This window comes from Carettochelys insculpta, chromosome 1 (genome assembly GCF_033958435.1).
Source record: "Carettochelys insculpta isolate YL-2023 chromosome 1, ASM3395843v1, whole genome shotgun sequence".
In the NCBI taxonomy this organism is placed as follows: domain Eukaryota; kingdom Metazoa; phylum Chordata; order Testudines; family Carettochelyidae; genus Carettochelys; species Carettochelys insculpta.
In genome coordinates, this window is record NC_134137.1 from 237,216,645 (window position 1) to 237,232,326 (window position 15,682).

The window sequence follows — 15,682 nt, forward strand, 5'->3', positions numbered from 1 at the left end:
AAAGTATTCTTTTTGTGAAAACCATCATATGATTTATTTGTTCACATGTGGTGGGGTGTACAAATCATTGCAGGGAGTTGAGGTGATATCACAACAGTCAAATACAGCAGAATCACGTGGCTGCCCGGTCATTCATAAAGCTATTTTTCAAAACCTCCCTGACTGCCGTTGTCTCTGCATGTGCATTGGTGAATGCCCTTGTGGGCGGCTGCGCTTAAGTCCTGCTCATGGTACTTGCTTCTGCACTCCAGGCCATCATGAAATTCTCCTCCAGGATACACAAATATTATGCACAATACAGCACGCTGCAACCACAGTGGGGACATTAGTTTCAGAAAGGTCCAAACAGGTCAAAAGGAACCTGAACCTGGCCTTTAAATGCCCAATGGCACATTCCACTGCCATTCTACACTTGCTCAGTCTGTGGTTGAAGTACTTCTTGCTGCAGCTCAGGGTGCCTGTGACTGGCTTCATAAGGCAAGGGAGAAGGTAAGCAGGTTCACCCAGTATTACTTTGGGCATCTCCATCTCACCTATCTTGATTTTCTGGTCTGCGGAAAAAAAGTCCCATCCAGGAGCTTTCTGTACAGACCAGAACTTCTGAAGATGCGTGTGTTGTGAACTTACCCTACCATCCTGCGTTTATGTCAGTGAAATGACTTTGTGATCCACCACAGCCTCCAACGCCATTAAAAAGTATCCCTAGGGGTTCATATCTTAGAGGCCAGGTGGTCTGAGGCCATGATGGGCATGTGTGTTCCATCTGTTGCCCCACCGCAGTTAGCAAATCCCATGGCAGCAAAGCCATCCACTATATGCTGGATATTTCCCAGGATCACAGTCTTTTGCATGAGACAGTGACAGATTGCATTGATGACCTGCATCACCATGGCCCCCACTGTAGATCTGCCCACCTCGAATTGATTTGCCACTGACCAGTAACTGTTGGGCATTGCAGATTTTCATAGATGATTACCACTTGCTTAGGAATCGCTAAAGCAGGTCTCATTCTTGTATTGCTGCGCTTCAGGGTGGGGGACAGCAAATCAAAAAGTTCCATGAAAATGGACTTGCACACGCAAAAGTTTTGCACCCACTGCTGGTCACCCCAGACGTCCAAAATGATGCAGTCCCACCACTGTGTGCTGGTTTCACAAGTTCAAAAATGCCACCCCACTGTAAGCACTGCATCCAGGGCAGCTAGCCTTGCTAAGTTCCTGGTCTTCAGTTCTTCAATTACATCTCCACCCTCTTCCTTCACAACCATCACTTCAGCCCACTGCCTTCGTCAAAGCAAATACCCCACAACAATCCAGGAAGTGGCCATAACAAATTGTGCAACATCTTGAAGCATTTGAGGATCCATGCTAGCGCTGTGCTGGAGAAAATGGTGTGGTCTGCCATTTGTTTGTTTGTTTCCGCACACTTTGTGGGTACTCTGCATTCTGGCATAGTGTTTTGCATTCTGGGATAATGACACCACACACGCACAAGCAACTGTGGCACATTTTTTCCCCAAAACCCAATGGTGCAAAAACCCCCAGAATGCAACAGGGCAAAGGCACTGTGGGATAGGTACCCACAATGCATTGCTCACACAGTCGAACTTGGATAAGGCAATGGAGATGCAGTAAATTGACACAGAGAAACAGTAAGTCAACTTACCTTAACAATTGCGGACAATTAACTTTGAGTTTATAAAATCAAGGTTAAAAAGTCAAATTTATTAAAATTGGTTTTTATTTCACAGTGTAAACATTGCCATAATTTAAGAAACACTGGTCTAGATGGTGCTTGGTCCTATCAGCTGTGTCTACATGTGCACGCTACTTCGAAGTAGTGGCACTAACTTCGAAATAGCGCCCGTCGCGGCTACACGCGTCGGGCGCTATTTCGAAGTTAACATCGACGTTAGGCGGCGAGACGTCGAAGTCGCTAACCTCATGAGGGGATCGGAATAGCGCCCTACTTCGACGTTCAACGTCGAAGTAGGGACCGTGTAGACGATCCGCGTCCCGCAACATCGAAATTGTGGGGTCCTCCATGGCAGCCATCAGCTGGGGGGTTGAGAGACGCTGTCTCTCCAGCCCGTGCGGGGCTCTATGGTCACCGTGGGCAGCAGCCCTTAGCCCAGGGCTTCTGGCTGCTGCTGCTGCAGTGGGGGATTCATGCTGCATGCACGGGGTCTGCAACTCGTTGTCGGCTCTGTGTATCTTGTGCTGTTTAGTGCAAGTGTGTCTGGGGGGGCCCTTTAAGGGAGCGGCTGGCTGTTGAGTCCGCCCTGTGACCCTGTCTGCAGCTGTGCCTGGCACCCTTATTTCGATGTGTGCTACTGTGGCGTGTAGATGTTCCCTCGCTGCACCTATTTCGATGTGGTGCTGCGCAACGTCGATGTTGAACATCGACGTTGCCAGCCCTGGAGGACGTGTAGACGTTATTCATCGAAATAGCCTATTTCGATGTTGCCACATCGAAATAGGCTACTTCAATGTAGGCTTCACGTGTAGACGTAGCCATCATGAGTGAAGGGGCAGGACTTGGCCTCTATAGGTCCCTTCCAGTTCTTTGATTCTATGCTTTTTAAAATGTAGATTACTTTAAAAACAAAAAGTCCAGAAAATGTCAACCAGATTGCTGGATCATCCATCATCTACTAACATGTAAGTTTTATTTTCTGGAGCAAAGCTAACATATACATCAGTAATTCTAGAGCAGGTGATAAGCAGTTAGGAAGTTCTATTTATTAGCAAGACAAACCATCAGACAAGTCCTGAACTTGTAAACAGGGCTGACCCTAGACCACCTGGCACTCTTACCTTTAAATACAGGGAGATACACATCTCAGAGCTGGAAGGGACCTTGGGGAGGTTATTGAGGGCAGTCCCTTGGGGAGGCTAAGCACCATCCCTCTCTCACACACTGTTTTTTTAATCTATTTGCCTCAGATCCCTAAATGGCCCCTCAAAGATTGAAGTCACAATGCTGGGTTTAACAGGCCACTGCTCAATCCACTGAGCCATCCTGCCACCTCCATTTGTCAAACTTCTGAATACCTTATTTTTATTGCATGTGTAGTCCGTTTCATGACTGGTACATGATTTATCCCTGTCATTCAAGACAGTGCATATGCACAGCAGTATCTGTAAATTTTTATTCATGCATGGCATATGTAAGCAAATAAAATGTTTCTTCTTCACTTATGGAATCTTTTTCATTTGAAGAATCACTGAAATGTACTAACATCAAGAAACTGAACTCTGCAGCAACACTCGGTACACCAGTATTAAACAGTGGCCCAGTGGGGCTGTGTCTAGCCTGCAGGGAACTGTCAGAAAAAGATATGCAAATTGCGCACCGCAGTTTTCATATCTTTTGCCAACAGCTCTGTTGGGAGAGGCTTTCCCAACCTTTGGCTCATTCCCATGGGGCCAAATGTTGGAAAACCCTCCTCTGTCGAGACATCCCTTCTTCCCTTTTGGAACGAGGTGGACGGGGATGTCAACCTAATGCTCCTGATCTGCAGAGCTCTTCTGAGAGAGATGAAATCTGGACACAGGCTGTGCCAACAAAACTTCTGTTGACAGAAGCCTGCAGTCTAGACATAACCTAGATGACAGATGTAGAATGTCAACCCTACTCCTTTAGTTCCAGAAGTCGCTTTTCTCACCTTTGCCCTTGCAAACTGAAGCACAGCATCAGAAATCCAGAGACTGGCCAACAGGATTTTTATGAGATAAAATAGTAATCAATGTCAGTCTGTTTTCAACCATCAAAGATGTTTTAATGTAACCAGCAGTGTGAGCAGAATCCCCAAAGCTCTCCACACAATAATATCATGAAAAAAAATGGAGAACTTAGAATGGAGAGTGCTTCCACTGTGGCAAAATGCAACGGCTGTTGTCAATGACAAAAATCTGTACGTTGAATTGGACATCGTAACATTACCCTTGTGTCAGCATCTGGTGAAGGTCCATACAACTGTTAGATAGTTTTCCAGTCTGCCAGTAGCTTACTAAGGTCATACAAAACCCCTTATGTCTTTAAAACATTTGTATAGTGCCTCATTTGTTTGAACCTTTCTTTGATGAACACTTGAGCAGTGCCAGTGAGCAAGCAAAAGAACACTCTTTTGAATTTTTCTTCCAAACTGCCTATCACCTCCTCCTGCCTCGCTCCTTAGATACCCGTGAGGACATGGCTGACCACATTCTAAGAGGTTTGAGGAAAATGTAATTCTCACAGGTCGTTTGTACACAGGCCACTTTGTTCGGAACTGGCATGCTAATACATGGATCGAAAGATGCTAATGAAGCACGAATGCAAATTCCATGTGCCTCATTAGCATAACGTCACGTGATTCCCAAAAATTTTTGGGAAGAAGGGGCCTCCGGAAGGACTTCCTTCTGGAACCTCCCTCCCCCGGGGGCCACACCTCTACATGGTGTTTTGGAGTCCGGAAGAATGGTCTTCCAGACTCCAAATCACGTGACGTTATGCTAACGAGGCATGGGGAATTTGCATCCATGCCTCATTAGCATCTTTCACTCTGTGTATTAGCATGCCACTTCCAAAGGAAGTGGCCTGTGTAGAAACAGCTAGAAAGTTTGGAAAGTTCCATGAGATTCTAGAAAGATCCAGAAAATTTTAGGTTAGTGAAAAATAAATCTACATATGGAATTCCTGAAATATTTTTTACTTCAAATATTCTATTTCCCCTTTTGTCACCACCAACAAAAACAGCACCGGAGCTTTGTGCCTTCCACCCCAAGTATCTGCCCACAGAGGCCTTGTGGCATTCAGACCTTTATGTCAATAAGGAGCAGAGTGCATAATCTGTACTTCTTGAATAGCCTGAATTGTTGATGCCAACCCACAGCAGTGTAAATACAGCCTTGAAGAAAGCGCTCTGGGCAAAGCTCTTCAGAGGCTAGTTGGTTAGACAGTAACTACAGTTCTTATTAACTGACTAGTCACTCAGCTCTCTCTACAACTGCTCAGACTTCTGCATACATCTAGTTCAAAGTAGGCATACTCAGAAGCTTGACACAATTTTTAATGCAGTCACTCCCATATTAAGAATACATCTCATTAGCACAGTCACCCAGGTTTGTTCTCTGTTCTCATAGATCTCAGTTAATGTCTCCTGACCAGTAGATTTCTATTTGCAGACTATCCAAGTGATCAACAGATAATTGAAAGGTCCTCTTTGATGTTCTGGATGAAACAAATCTCTTTAACTTCCTGCTCTGAGAAATGAAACAAAATTTACCAAGCTGCTATTTTAAGCATATATCTTTAGAGACCCAGGCAAACCAAAACTATTGACATGGATTTTCACTGGTGTAAGTGACTAAACCTTAACTTGAAATTTAGTAAACAATTTGATATATAAACGATGACAGAATACAGCTCACTCTCTAGCTACGTCTACACGTGTATGCTACATCGAAATAGCTTATTTCGATGTAGCGACATCGAAATAAGCTATTTCGATGAATAGCGTCTACATGTCCTCCAGGGCTGGTGCCGTTGATGTTCAACGTCAACGTTGGGCAGCACCACATCGAAGTAGGCGCTGCAGGGGAGCGTCTACATGCCAAAGCAGCACACGTCAAAATAAGGGTGCTAGGAACAGCTGCAGACAGGGTCACAGGGCGGACTAGCACTTCCGGGGCAACAGCTAGCCGCTCCCTTAAAGCGCCCCTCCCAGACACACTCAGCCTGCACAGCACGCAGTCTGCAGAGCCACAGGCACGCACACCCGTTGAAGCAGTACGGACCCCCAGCAGCAGCAGCCAGAGGTCCACCCACCCGCCCCTGCAGGAGCAGTGCTTGCCCTGCTCAATGCTATGCAAGAGGCAGCTGACCACCTTTTATTCACAGAAGAGGAGCTGCCTCCAGGGGAGGAGGAAGCAGCCCCAGACCTTGCTGCCCTCCCCCTCCTCCCCCCCCGCCGCACATGCCACTGGCTGTGGAGCTACCCCACGAGCACCGACTGGTGGGAGCGGCTGGTGCTCGGCGAGTGGGACAACGAGCGCTGGCTCCAGAACTTTCGCATGAGCTGACAGACATTTCTGGAGCTCTGCCAGTGGCTCACCCCCGCACTGAGGCACCAGGACACCGCCATGCGGCGTGCCCTCAGCGTGGAGAAACGGGTCGGCATCGCTGTCTGGAAGCTGGCCACTCCAGACAGCTACTGATCCATGGGGCAGCAGTTTGGCATGGGCAAGGCCACCGTCGGGGCTGTCCTCATGGAGGTAAAAGGACCTGGGGGAGGGAGCCCTGGGGGGGAGGGCAGCCCTGGGAGGGAGGGAGCCCTGGGGGGGAGGGCAGCCCTGGGAGGGAGGGAGCCCTGGGGTGGAGGTCAGCCCTGGGGTGGAGGGCAGTCCTGGGGGGGAGGGCAGCCCTGGGGGGAAGGGCCAGACACACCCTGCACACCCCTCACTGGTGCTCTCCCATGTCCTTCCCCTGCAGGTCATCCGTGCCATCAACACCCTGCTCCTCCACAGGCTCGTGCGGCTTGGGGGCCCGGATGCTGCCATTGCGGGGTTTGCCAGCCTGGGCTTCCCAAATTGCTTTGGGGCTCTGGATGGGACCCATATCCCCATCCACGCCCCGGAGCACAGCGGAGGACGCTTCCTGAACAGGAAGGGCTACCATTCTGTGGTCCTCCAGGCCTTGGTGGACAGCCGGGGCCACTTCCTGGACATTTAGGTTGGGTGGCCTGGCAGCACCCACGACGCCCGGGTGTTCAGGAATTTGGGTCTGTGCCGCCGGCTGGAGGCGGGGACCTAAATCCCCCAGCGGGAGATCCCTGTGGGGGACACCATCATGCCCCTCTGCATCGTCGCAGACACGGCGTACCCCCTCTGGCCCTGGCTCATGCACCCTTACACGGGCCATCTCTCAGCCAGCCAGGAGCGCTTCAACACGCGCTTGAACCATGCGCGCCAGGTGGTTGAGTGCACCTTTGGCCGCCTCAACGGGCACTGGAGGTGTCTCCTCACCTGCCTTGATGCAGGCCCCACCAACATCCCCCAGGTTGTGGGTGCGTGCAGCGCCCTCCACAACCTGGTCGAGAGCAGGGGGAGGCATTCTTCCAGGGATGGACTGTGGAGGCTGGCAGGGCTGACGTGCAACCACCCGCTGCCCCCAGTCGCCAGGTGGACCCCGAGGGGATCTGGGTCTGGGAGGCCCTGCGGGCTCATTTCGACCAGGCTGCGGGGTGAACGCTGGCAGGCCCCCCACTGCACCCACCCATCCTCCACAACACTCCTTGCCCCCATGCCCACACCACAGAGCACCCAAGAGCACACTCCCCGCCACTTTTCTTGCAAATAAAAATGGACCTGTTGTTTTTGAAACCAAAAAAACAGTGAATTCTCTTATTATTAAAACTACAAATATACATATATATATATAGTAAGAACAAAAGGGGGGAACTATTTACATGGGGGGGCAGGTACCATATAACAGAACAAGGGTGTAACACAAACTATATACAAATATATATGATGGGAGATATGTACAAAGGGGGAGGCGGGGGGGCACGTCCTGGGCCCCGCACCCCTCTACTGTCCGGCACCTGGGGTTGGCGGGTGCGACCCTCGCCTCGGCCTGAGCCCTGGCCGAGGCTGGCTGGGGGCCGGGTGAACCAGCAGGTATGGCCAGCGGGTGTCAGCAGGCCCCAGGTCCCCCTCGGCGGAAGGCCCCAGGATAGCGGACGGTGGTCAGAGCGGCGGGTGGAGCAGTGGGCAGAGCGGTGGGCGGCACGGCATGGGGGGCCAGGTATTCCGCTATGCGCTTGAACGTGAGCATAAAGGCCCCCCATGCCTCCTGGCGCCAGGCCAGCGCTCGCTCCTGGAGCTCCAGCCGCCACTCCTCCACCCGCAGGCGCTGCTCCGACACCTCCAGCTGACACCGGAGGGTCACGAGTAGCTGGGGGTCCGTGGCCGTCCTCTGTTGGTGGTGGCTCCGCCATCGGCCCTGTCCTGGGGCTGGCCTACAGCGATGGCCCCAGTGGGCTCTCCGAGACCACGGAGACCTCACCGGAGCTCTCCGGGCCCTCCGATGGTGCAGCTGCGGAACACAGGAGGGGGGAAGAAGAGTGGAGACAGCCGTTAGTGTGGCCCCCGAGCCGTGGCCCTTGTCCCCCGACCCCTCTGCTGCTGGTTCCCCATCCCCGTCCCCGGGAGATGCTGCTGCTGCTGATGGGTGTCCCACCCCTCCCCCTGGGGGACCCTAGGTTCCGCTCCCCCCATCCCCAGGGATGGGGCATGGCACTGTCCTGCTGGGGGGGCAGGGGCTGATGCACTCTTCTGAGGGACATGCCACTGCTGTCCTTGGGGCCATGGTCATCTGGCATGTGGAGGGCCCTGGGCATGTCTGTTGTCCCCGCCCCTTAACCCCGGGGGTGTGCACCGGGGGGGTACATACCTGACGGTCCGCTCCCACGGTCGGGGGACACCCTCTAGGCGGATGCCCTGCTGGAGCTCTGGGACGGCAGGGCGATGTGCAGCCCCCCGTCATTGGAGGAGGATTCCCCCTCCTCCTCCTCTGGCATCCCAGGGGTGGGCTCCTGTGGGGGCACCTGGGGTGGGGGGCTTGCCTCCGGGGCAGACTCCGCCTCCGGGGCCTGCTGGGGCTCGTCGGCTGAGGTGTCAAGTGTGGCTGGTGGGGAGGAGGTGTACTGGGGGCCCAGGATGGACCTGAGCTCCCTGTAAAAGGGGCAAGTAGCGGGGGCGACCCCAGATCGGCTGGCCGCATCCCGGGCCCAGGTGTAACCCTGCTGCAGCTCCTTCACCTTACTCCTGATGTGGTCAGGAGTGCGGGCAGGGTGACCCCGGGCAGCTAGGCCCTTGGCCAGCCGAGCGAACGCATCCGCCTTCTGCCTCTTGCTCCCCATTACCTGGAGCACCTCCTCCTCGCTCCAGAGCCCCAGCAGGTCCCGGATCTCGGCCTCCGTCCAGGAGGGGCCCCGCTGCATTTTCCCAGGCTGGCTGGCTGCCAGCCTGGGAACCCTGGCTCCCCTTGGGGGGTGTGCCCTGGGGGTGCTTGGGGGGCTGGCAGGTGGCCATCGCAGCGGGGGTGGTGGCTTGGGGCTGCAGGGAGGCGTGCAGGCAGGCCGCGTGTCAGTGCTGCTGCCTGCATGCGCTCTCAGCTTCCTGCACAGGAACGCAGGGGGTGGGGAGCTTTAAGGGGCCGCTGCACGCGGTGACCATAGAGCTCAGGGGCAGGAGAGAGCGTCTCTCAACCCCTCAGCTCATGGCGGACCCCGCTCTTTCGATGTTGCGGGACGCGGATCGGCTACACATGCCCTACTTCGACGTTAAACGTCGAAGTAGGGCGCTATTCCCATCCCCTGATGGGGATAGCGACTTCGACATCTCGCCTTACGTTGATTTCAACTTTGAAATAGCGCTTGCCACGTGTAGACGTGGCGGGCGCTATTTCGAAGTTGGCACAGCTACTTCGAAGTAGCCAGCACGTGTAGATGCAGCTTCTATAAGCTGTGCTGTTTTGGGAAGGTAAACAGGTATGAAAAATAGTAAAAATTTAATTTAGATGGCTGCAGAAAATCACCAATGATGAATTATATAAAAGCTACAGCAGAAAGAGAACCTACTGCAGAAGGTTACAGAATAGTAGTTACAGCTGTTCGGGCTTATTTGCAGAATTAATGATGAACGAAAAGTCAAAACCCCGGTATTCGGCATCAAGGACAGTTTGAATAGGAGAGACAAACCCCACAGAGAATGGGAAGATGATGTAGTAGATTGGTGTGGAGCTCTATGATAAGATGGGAGGTTTTAACAGTCCTGAATTAAAACAGCCAGCCTGTTACAAAAGCCACTGAATTCACCTTCCCAAAGGAAACTCAGTCAGAAAAATTACCTTTCAATCATGTTTAGCAAAGCAAGAATGGGATTCTGTTATATCAAAATTTATGGACAAAGCCAATGAGTGATTATTAGCCAAAAGGTTAATTCCTGGATGAGATCATTTAATGATGACCAACAGTTGGACAACTGGCTTTTGTCAGAAATTTAAACATCATAAAAACTAGACAGCACATGGGAGATTAAATAAGCATACAAATGAGTCAAAGAAGTTACACTGACAGCTGCAATACTGCAGTACAGAGAGGTCAGTTTGCTGAGGTACATACAGATTTCTTTTTCAATTAAAAAAGACTTTAGATTAGATTTTACTTCTTATCACAAACATACTTTGTGATTCTCTGTCCACTGATCATTACTGATTCTGTGTGACTAATCTGATGTTATTGTCAAATTTAAAAGTAAACAGAGAATTCTTTCTTGACTATTTTGTGGTATAAAATTCTTCTTCTCTTTTTAAAAAGAGATTTTGGAACAACATATAGAATTGCATTGGGGCAAACAATGTACACTTATGGGTCAGGAATACAAACAATTAAAAACACATAGATGCAGTAGAACAAACAGTTTATATATGCAGAATTGTGATATTTTTAATCAATGCACAGCAGTATTAATTTCACATTTAACTGAAATCATGGGGAAGGGGAGAGTAAAGGGGAAAGTGTTCCCTCCTAGATCATCAGAAAACAAAGTTATTTATACACTTTTCTGCCAGCTGATCCCTTAAACCAGCAGATATTCTAGCACTACATTACAGCATTTGATTCCTATACTGTTAAAGGGAGCTGCATGATTTGCAGCGCGGCACCTCATTAGCATACCCCGAAGTGTCTCATTAACATTCCCCTTTCAAAAGGGGAGTGTTAGTGTAGACACAGCTGTGAAGAAGAAATAAAAACAAAATGCTTACCCCTTTTATAATAGTAACAGGGTGATGGATTACTACAGAGTCTGGGTTGGTATAATAAATATCAAAGCACTCCAATCTGCATTGTTTGTCATGTGTGACTATCTACGATTTTCAAAAAACCTTGACTCATTAAACTTTCCAGAACACTTGTGCAGTATTGCAATTCATTTTACAGATGGGCAAACTGAGGTACAAGGTAGTTAAGTGTCTTGACAAACATTTGAGGGAGAGGAAGAACCCATGAGTCCTAAACCCACACCTTCGTTTTCCAGAAGACTACACTCCTACCCCCACTGAGCAAAATGCAGGATACGACAAAAGGAAGAAGTTAAAACTAATTTTTATTAAGAGACTCTACTGCAAACTATTTTTAAAAGGGCTTGCCTTTTTAAATGGAATTTCTTTATTGAGTATCGCTCCACTGACTGAAAAGAAAAGCTATCTTTCCCTAATCACATTTTAATTTTTCATGTAGCAAACAAGTACCCCTGCAGAGTAGAAACCAGCTTGATTCCCCTTTGTTTATACCCTTCTCCTTGCTAAAAGTCTAACTGGAGCCTGGCTGAGTACATTTGATTGGGTTATCCAAAGACTTGTTCTGATTGACCGATAGGGCTTTCCTGGCAATGTTACAGCTATGCACAGACATCCAATGGTGTCTAATGGTGGACTTCAGCACAAAAAAGAAAAATGTATCCCTAGGGCATCCCATCCCTCAGCCCATTATTTTACATTATTTGAAAGGCAATAGCTCGGAGACCTTTCTTGTAGGCTTCTCATACCACCTTTTAGCCCATTTTCCATTATTTTCTGTTTTATTAAAATACTACTCCCCTGATGTTTAAGAAATTACACCAACAGCTTAATGCAGGGGCATTCACTATGTTTATATGGTGTCTAGCAGAAATGGGCACTGACTTTGGAAAGGTGCTATGCCAAAATGGATGTTTATTACTTATTATATTTTAATGAAATACTACTACTACTAGTACTACTACTACTAATAATAATAATGGGACTTGAAGTAAATTGAAAAGGGCAGAAAAGGCAGCTGCAAAGATAAGTTCCCAATATGTTAAAAAAGGCATCCCACAAAAAACATCCCCTTGTTAGCCTGTGCCATGTTGCAGCAGAGATGTGGGTTGGACGGACTGGGGAATCAATTTCTTTTCCCGTTTAAACACAAAAAGTAATAGTTTGACTCCACTAACATTAGTGAAATTGAAGTTTCACTCAAACACTGTCTCAAAGGTAGAATTTAACAAGGAGGCACTACCACCTGAATTCAGAGACTTAATACAGCTCCTGATTCAGCTTCCTACGTACGACTGTTTTAATCAGCTAGCAGATTGCCTGGTGAGGTGGTTTCAGCTGGAAAGCACCAGGTTGTCTTTTGAAGTACTGATGCAGAAGTGCAAGCAAGCAGGACTTTAAATAGAAACTGCTCTTTTCCCAAATAGCTCCACGGTAGCACTAAGGGGAATTGACCTCTGAAGGTTAGCTGAACTGTAGACTGTACCCAGTCTGGTTCCAACTTTAGCTTCCTGTTTCAAAAGGGTAGGGTTAGATGGCTGACGGTAGGGAGGTGGCAAATGAATGGAACGAAAAGAGAGAACTTTGTTCTGGGTGTTCCAGCTCACCTGTCATTTCTAGCCAGGATGGTGGAGTCAAAGGCGAAAGATGAAGGGCTCTTTGTGGGGAGCTGTTTCTATCAACACTGTAAGGAACCTCATAAACTTTATTAGCTGAGAGGCATGATTGCAGCAAACCCCAAATCCATGCCTGGCTTGCATGGGTGTGGTGCAAGTGTTTCACGCAGCTCTACCACGAACCAATCAATTGAATATGGGTGCCAGGCATGGATTCCCACGAAGACCAGACATATTTCACTAGAGAAAGCTGGAAAAACAATGAGAAGCCCTGTGGCCCCTTATAGACTAACAGATTTTTTGGAGCATGAGCTTTTGTGAGCACAGACCCGCTTCATCAGACACTCGGACAACATATCTGTTAGTCTAGAAAGTGCCACAGAACTTCTCGTTGTTGTTGCAGATACAGAGTAACACGGCTACTCCTCTGATACTAGAGAGATCTGTTTGAGTTCAGTTAAAGGAAAACAACAATGAAAGAAAAAAAAACCAAATATGAAGTCAGCAGGAGAGACCCACTGTGTATTTGAAGTTAAATGCAAAATGGCAGCTGCTTCATGGCAGCCCTTGCAGTGGGCAGCAGCAAGACACTCCTCCCCATTTAGAAGCACGGTAACAGAAAACAAAATGACACCATTTTCACTTTGCCTAACTTCAACATATCCAGCTGGAACACTACAGATGACAAAGTTAACATTTTACTTGTGGGCCCACTGAGCTCTCTAATGGCATACAGTAGTTGGTTATTCTTAATTGTCACCTGTCAAAAATTTTTCAGTACAGACAACTGCACATGTAAATAGACACTCAGCTTCCATTTTTGCACTGGCAAGGTGAATACACCTATTTGAAAATGTAGCCCTGAAATCAAGAGCCTGTGGGCTACAGAAAAGATTTTTCTCTGCACAAATGCAAGGACTGGCCTAAACAGATACATTTGCAGGATCAGTCCCTAAAATTAAATATCAAGCAAGGGAACAGAAAAATATTTTACAAAGGACATTTATTTTAATTGAGTAACAATCAGCTCTTTTCTTGAAAAAAAAAGCAATTATGTAGCACCTTAAAGACTAAAAAAATAGTGCATTAGGTGATGAGTGTTTGCAGGGCAGACCCACTTCTCCAGATCTGGAGATAGTGGTTAGTTTTTTAGATATTCTGTTAGTCTAAGGTGCTACAGGGCTGCTTGTTTGTTTTGTTAGGATACAGACTAACACGGCTCCCTCTCTGTGACAGTTCTTTAAAGGCACTTAAGACAAGTTATTTATAAAACATATTGGCAATATTCCCTTTAAAAATAAATTTCAGATAAAGCAAGCACTTGCTCCCTAACCTAAATCTAATCTAAATTTGTATGCTGCTGTCATCACCATCATCATCAGTGTGGTACCTTATATACCTGTGTGGGTGGGAGGGGTAAAAAAAAACATTCTCTCCTCTTTCTCTGCCTGCTACTCCCCAAATCCCACAGGAACAGCACCAACAGACTTGCTCTGGGTTCACATCAGGATAAATATGCCCTTAAATGGGGTATGGGCCTAATTTTCATGCCAGGTGTGTGACTCCACTGCAGTTAGTAGTCACATCAGCGCAAATGAAAACAGAGTTATGGTTAATCTACACTTTTATTTGAACACGCGGAAAACTGCAGACAGAAAGAAGCTAGCTTCTTCCCTAACTTCTAACAGACCACTGGGGGCTGTAATATTTAAAACGCTTCTTTTAAGATATCAACAAAGGTCAGTTGTTAATGGCATTTTGCAGGCAGCAACTACCAAACGTGCAGATGCGCTGCCAAGATGCTGACACCCTTTGGCTCTCTAAAGCCAGTTAGATTTAGGGATTCCTTCCAGATTTTTATAACAGGAACTACACACCTTCAGGCATAGGTGGGTTCCAGTACTGGTTGCAAACAGGAGCTGTATCCCCCCAGGAACATTAGACAGCGAACGGAGGATCTCGCTGTCTAGGGGTAGCCATGAGAACTGACAACTAACATCGCCCATACACTGGGCACCCTGTCCGAAGTGTGACGAAAAACACAAGAGGGTGGAGAGCTCCGGGCTGAAGCACACCCCGGAGGGGGCTGGAGAAGACAAGTGGGCAGCGCTTAGCATCCCCCAAGGCTGGGCGCCGGAGTTTGGGAGCTGATCCCAGGGAAGCTGGAAAACCAGCGCGAGCTTTGCACTGCCTGCAAGGCGGGCGAGGGCCGGAGCGGAGCGGAGGCAGCAAGGGAGAGGAAGGCGACGCCCGTAGCGCCGGCGGGGAGCAGGGCGCTCAGCCCCGCTTTAAGTTGGGGTGGGGCTGGCTGGGGAGGGCGGGCAGAGGATGCCCCCTGCGGCACCCGCTGGAGCAGGGCTGGCCGGGGAGATGGCTGAAGCCGGAGCGGGCCAAGCCCGGCCGCCGTCCTTAGGTCTGGCCCGGCTTCCGGGCTGTCCTTCCAGCCGCGCTGCTAAGAAACGTCCCTCGCTCCTGGGGAGCTGCTCAGTAAGATGGCCGCAGCGCCGCCCCTGCTCTCCGCCGGCCCCTGGCCTCGCCTCGCCTCGCCGCGGGGCCCCCACTTACCCGCGCGGCGCGGCCCTCCTGTACCACCAGCAGCCGGGATCCGCCGGTCCCAGGAGCCCCTCGCAGCAGCCCAGGGCTCCCCTTCACCTCTGCGGCCACGTGCATGCGGCCTGGGCCGGAGCCTCTTAAAGAGGCCAGGCTCCTTAGAGCTGGAACGCCCCCGCTACTGTTTCAGCACAGTCCGAGTCGCCGTTCCGCCTGCTGGCCTGAAATATGAAGGCAAACTTATCTCATAGGGACCTCAAAAGGCCATCACAGCTGGTTCCTGGGCTTATCACCAGCCTTGAAAGACTTGTTTTAATCTATTTGCCCAAGGTCCCTAAAGGGCCCCCTAAGGGATTGAACTTCTAGCTTTAGGCTCAACAGTCAAATCCTCAAACCACTGAGCCATCCCTGTGCCAGCTAATTAGTTGTGTTCTGAGTGACTCTGCTTTACCTACACTCCGCCCCACTGCTACAAGGAAGGGAAGCCAGGCCAGTGACACCCCACCCCCTCTGCAGGGATAAAAGTAACTTAACATGTATTGCAGGTATTGTCCTATTGCAATCCCAGACCCCGCCAGCTCTTTAAAGCACTCCCTGCTGGCTTTTGCTGCAGCTCTTGTGGGAGGTGCTGCATGCCAGGATGCAGCCATTTCCTCCTCTCTGAGGCTAAA

General features: G+C 49.6%; 1 protein-coding gene across 4 annotated transcripts in view; it reads right to left on the reverse strand.

Moving 5' to 3' along the window:
• The window catches only part of TSPAN11 (tetraspanin 11), a 168,597-nt gene extending 153,184 nt beyond the window's left edge, over window positions 1–15,413 (reverse strand). For 3 of the 4 annotated variants that reach the window (XM_075002850.1, XM_075002822.1, XM_075002842.1), the window contains exon 1: window positions 15,027–15,413. The gene's annotated coding sequence lies outside the window, so the exon portion shown is untranslated. The remainder of the gene's footprint in view (window positions 1–15,026) is intronic. The other variant, XM_075002831.1, reaches the window with a different exon arrangement.
• Between the last annotated feature and the right edge of the window lie 269 nt (window positions 15,414–15,682).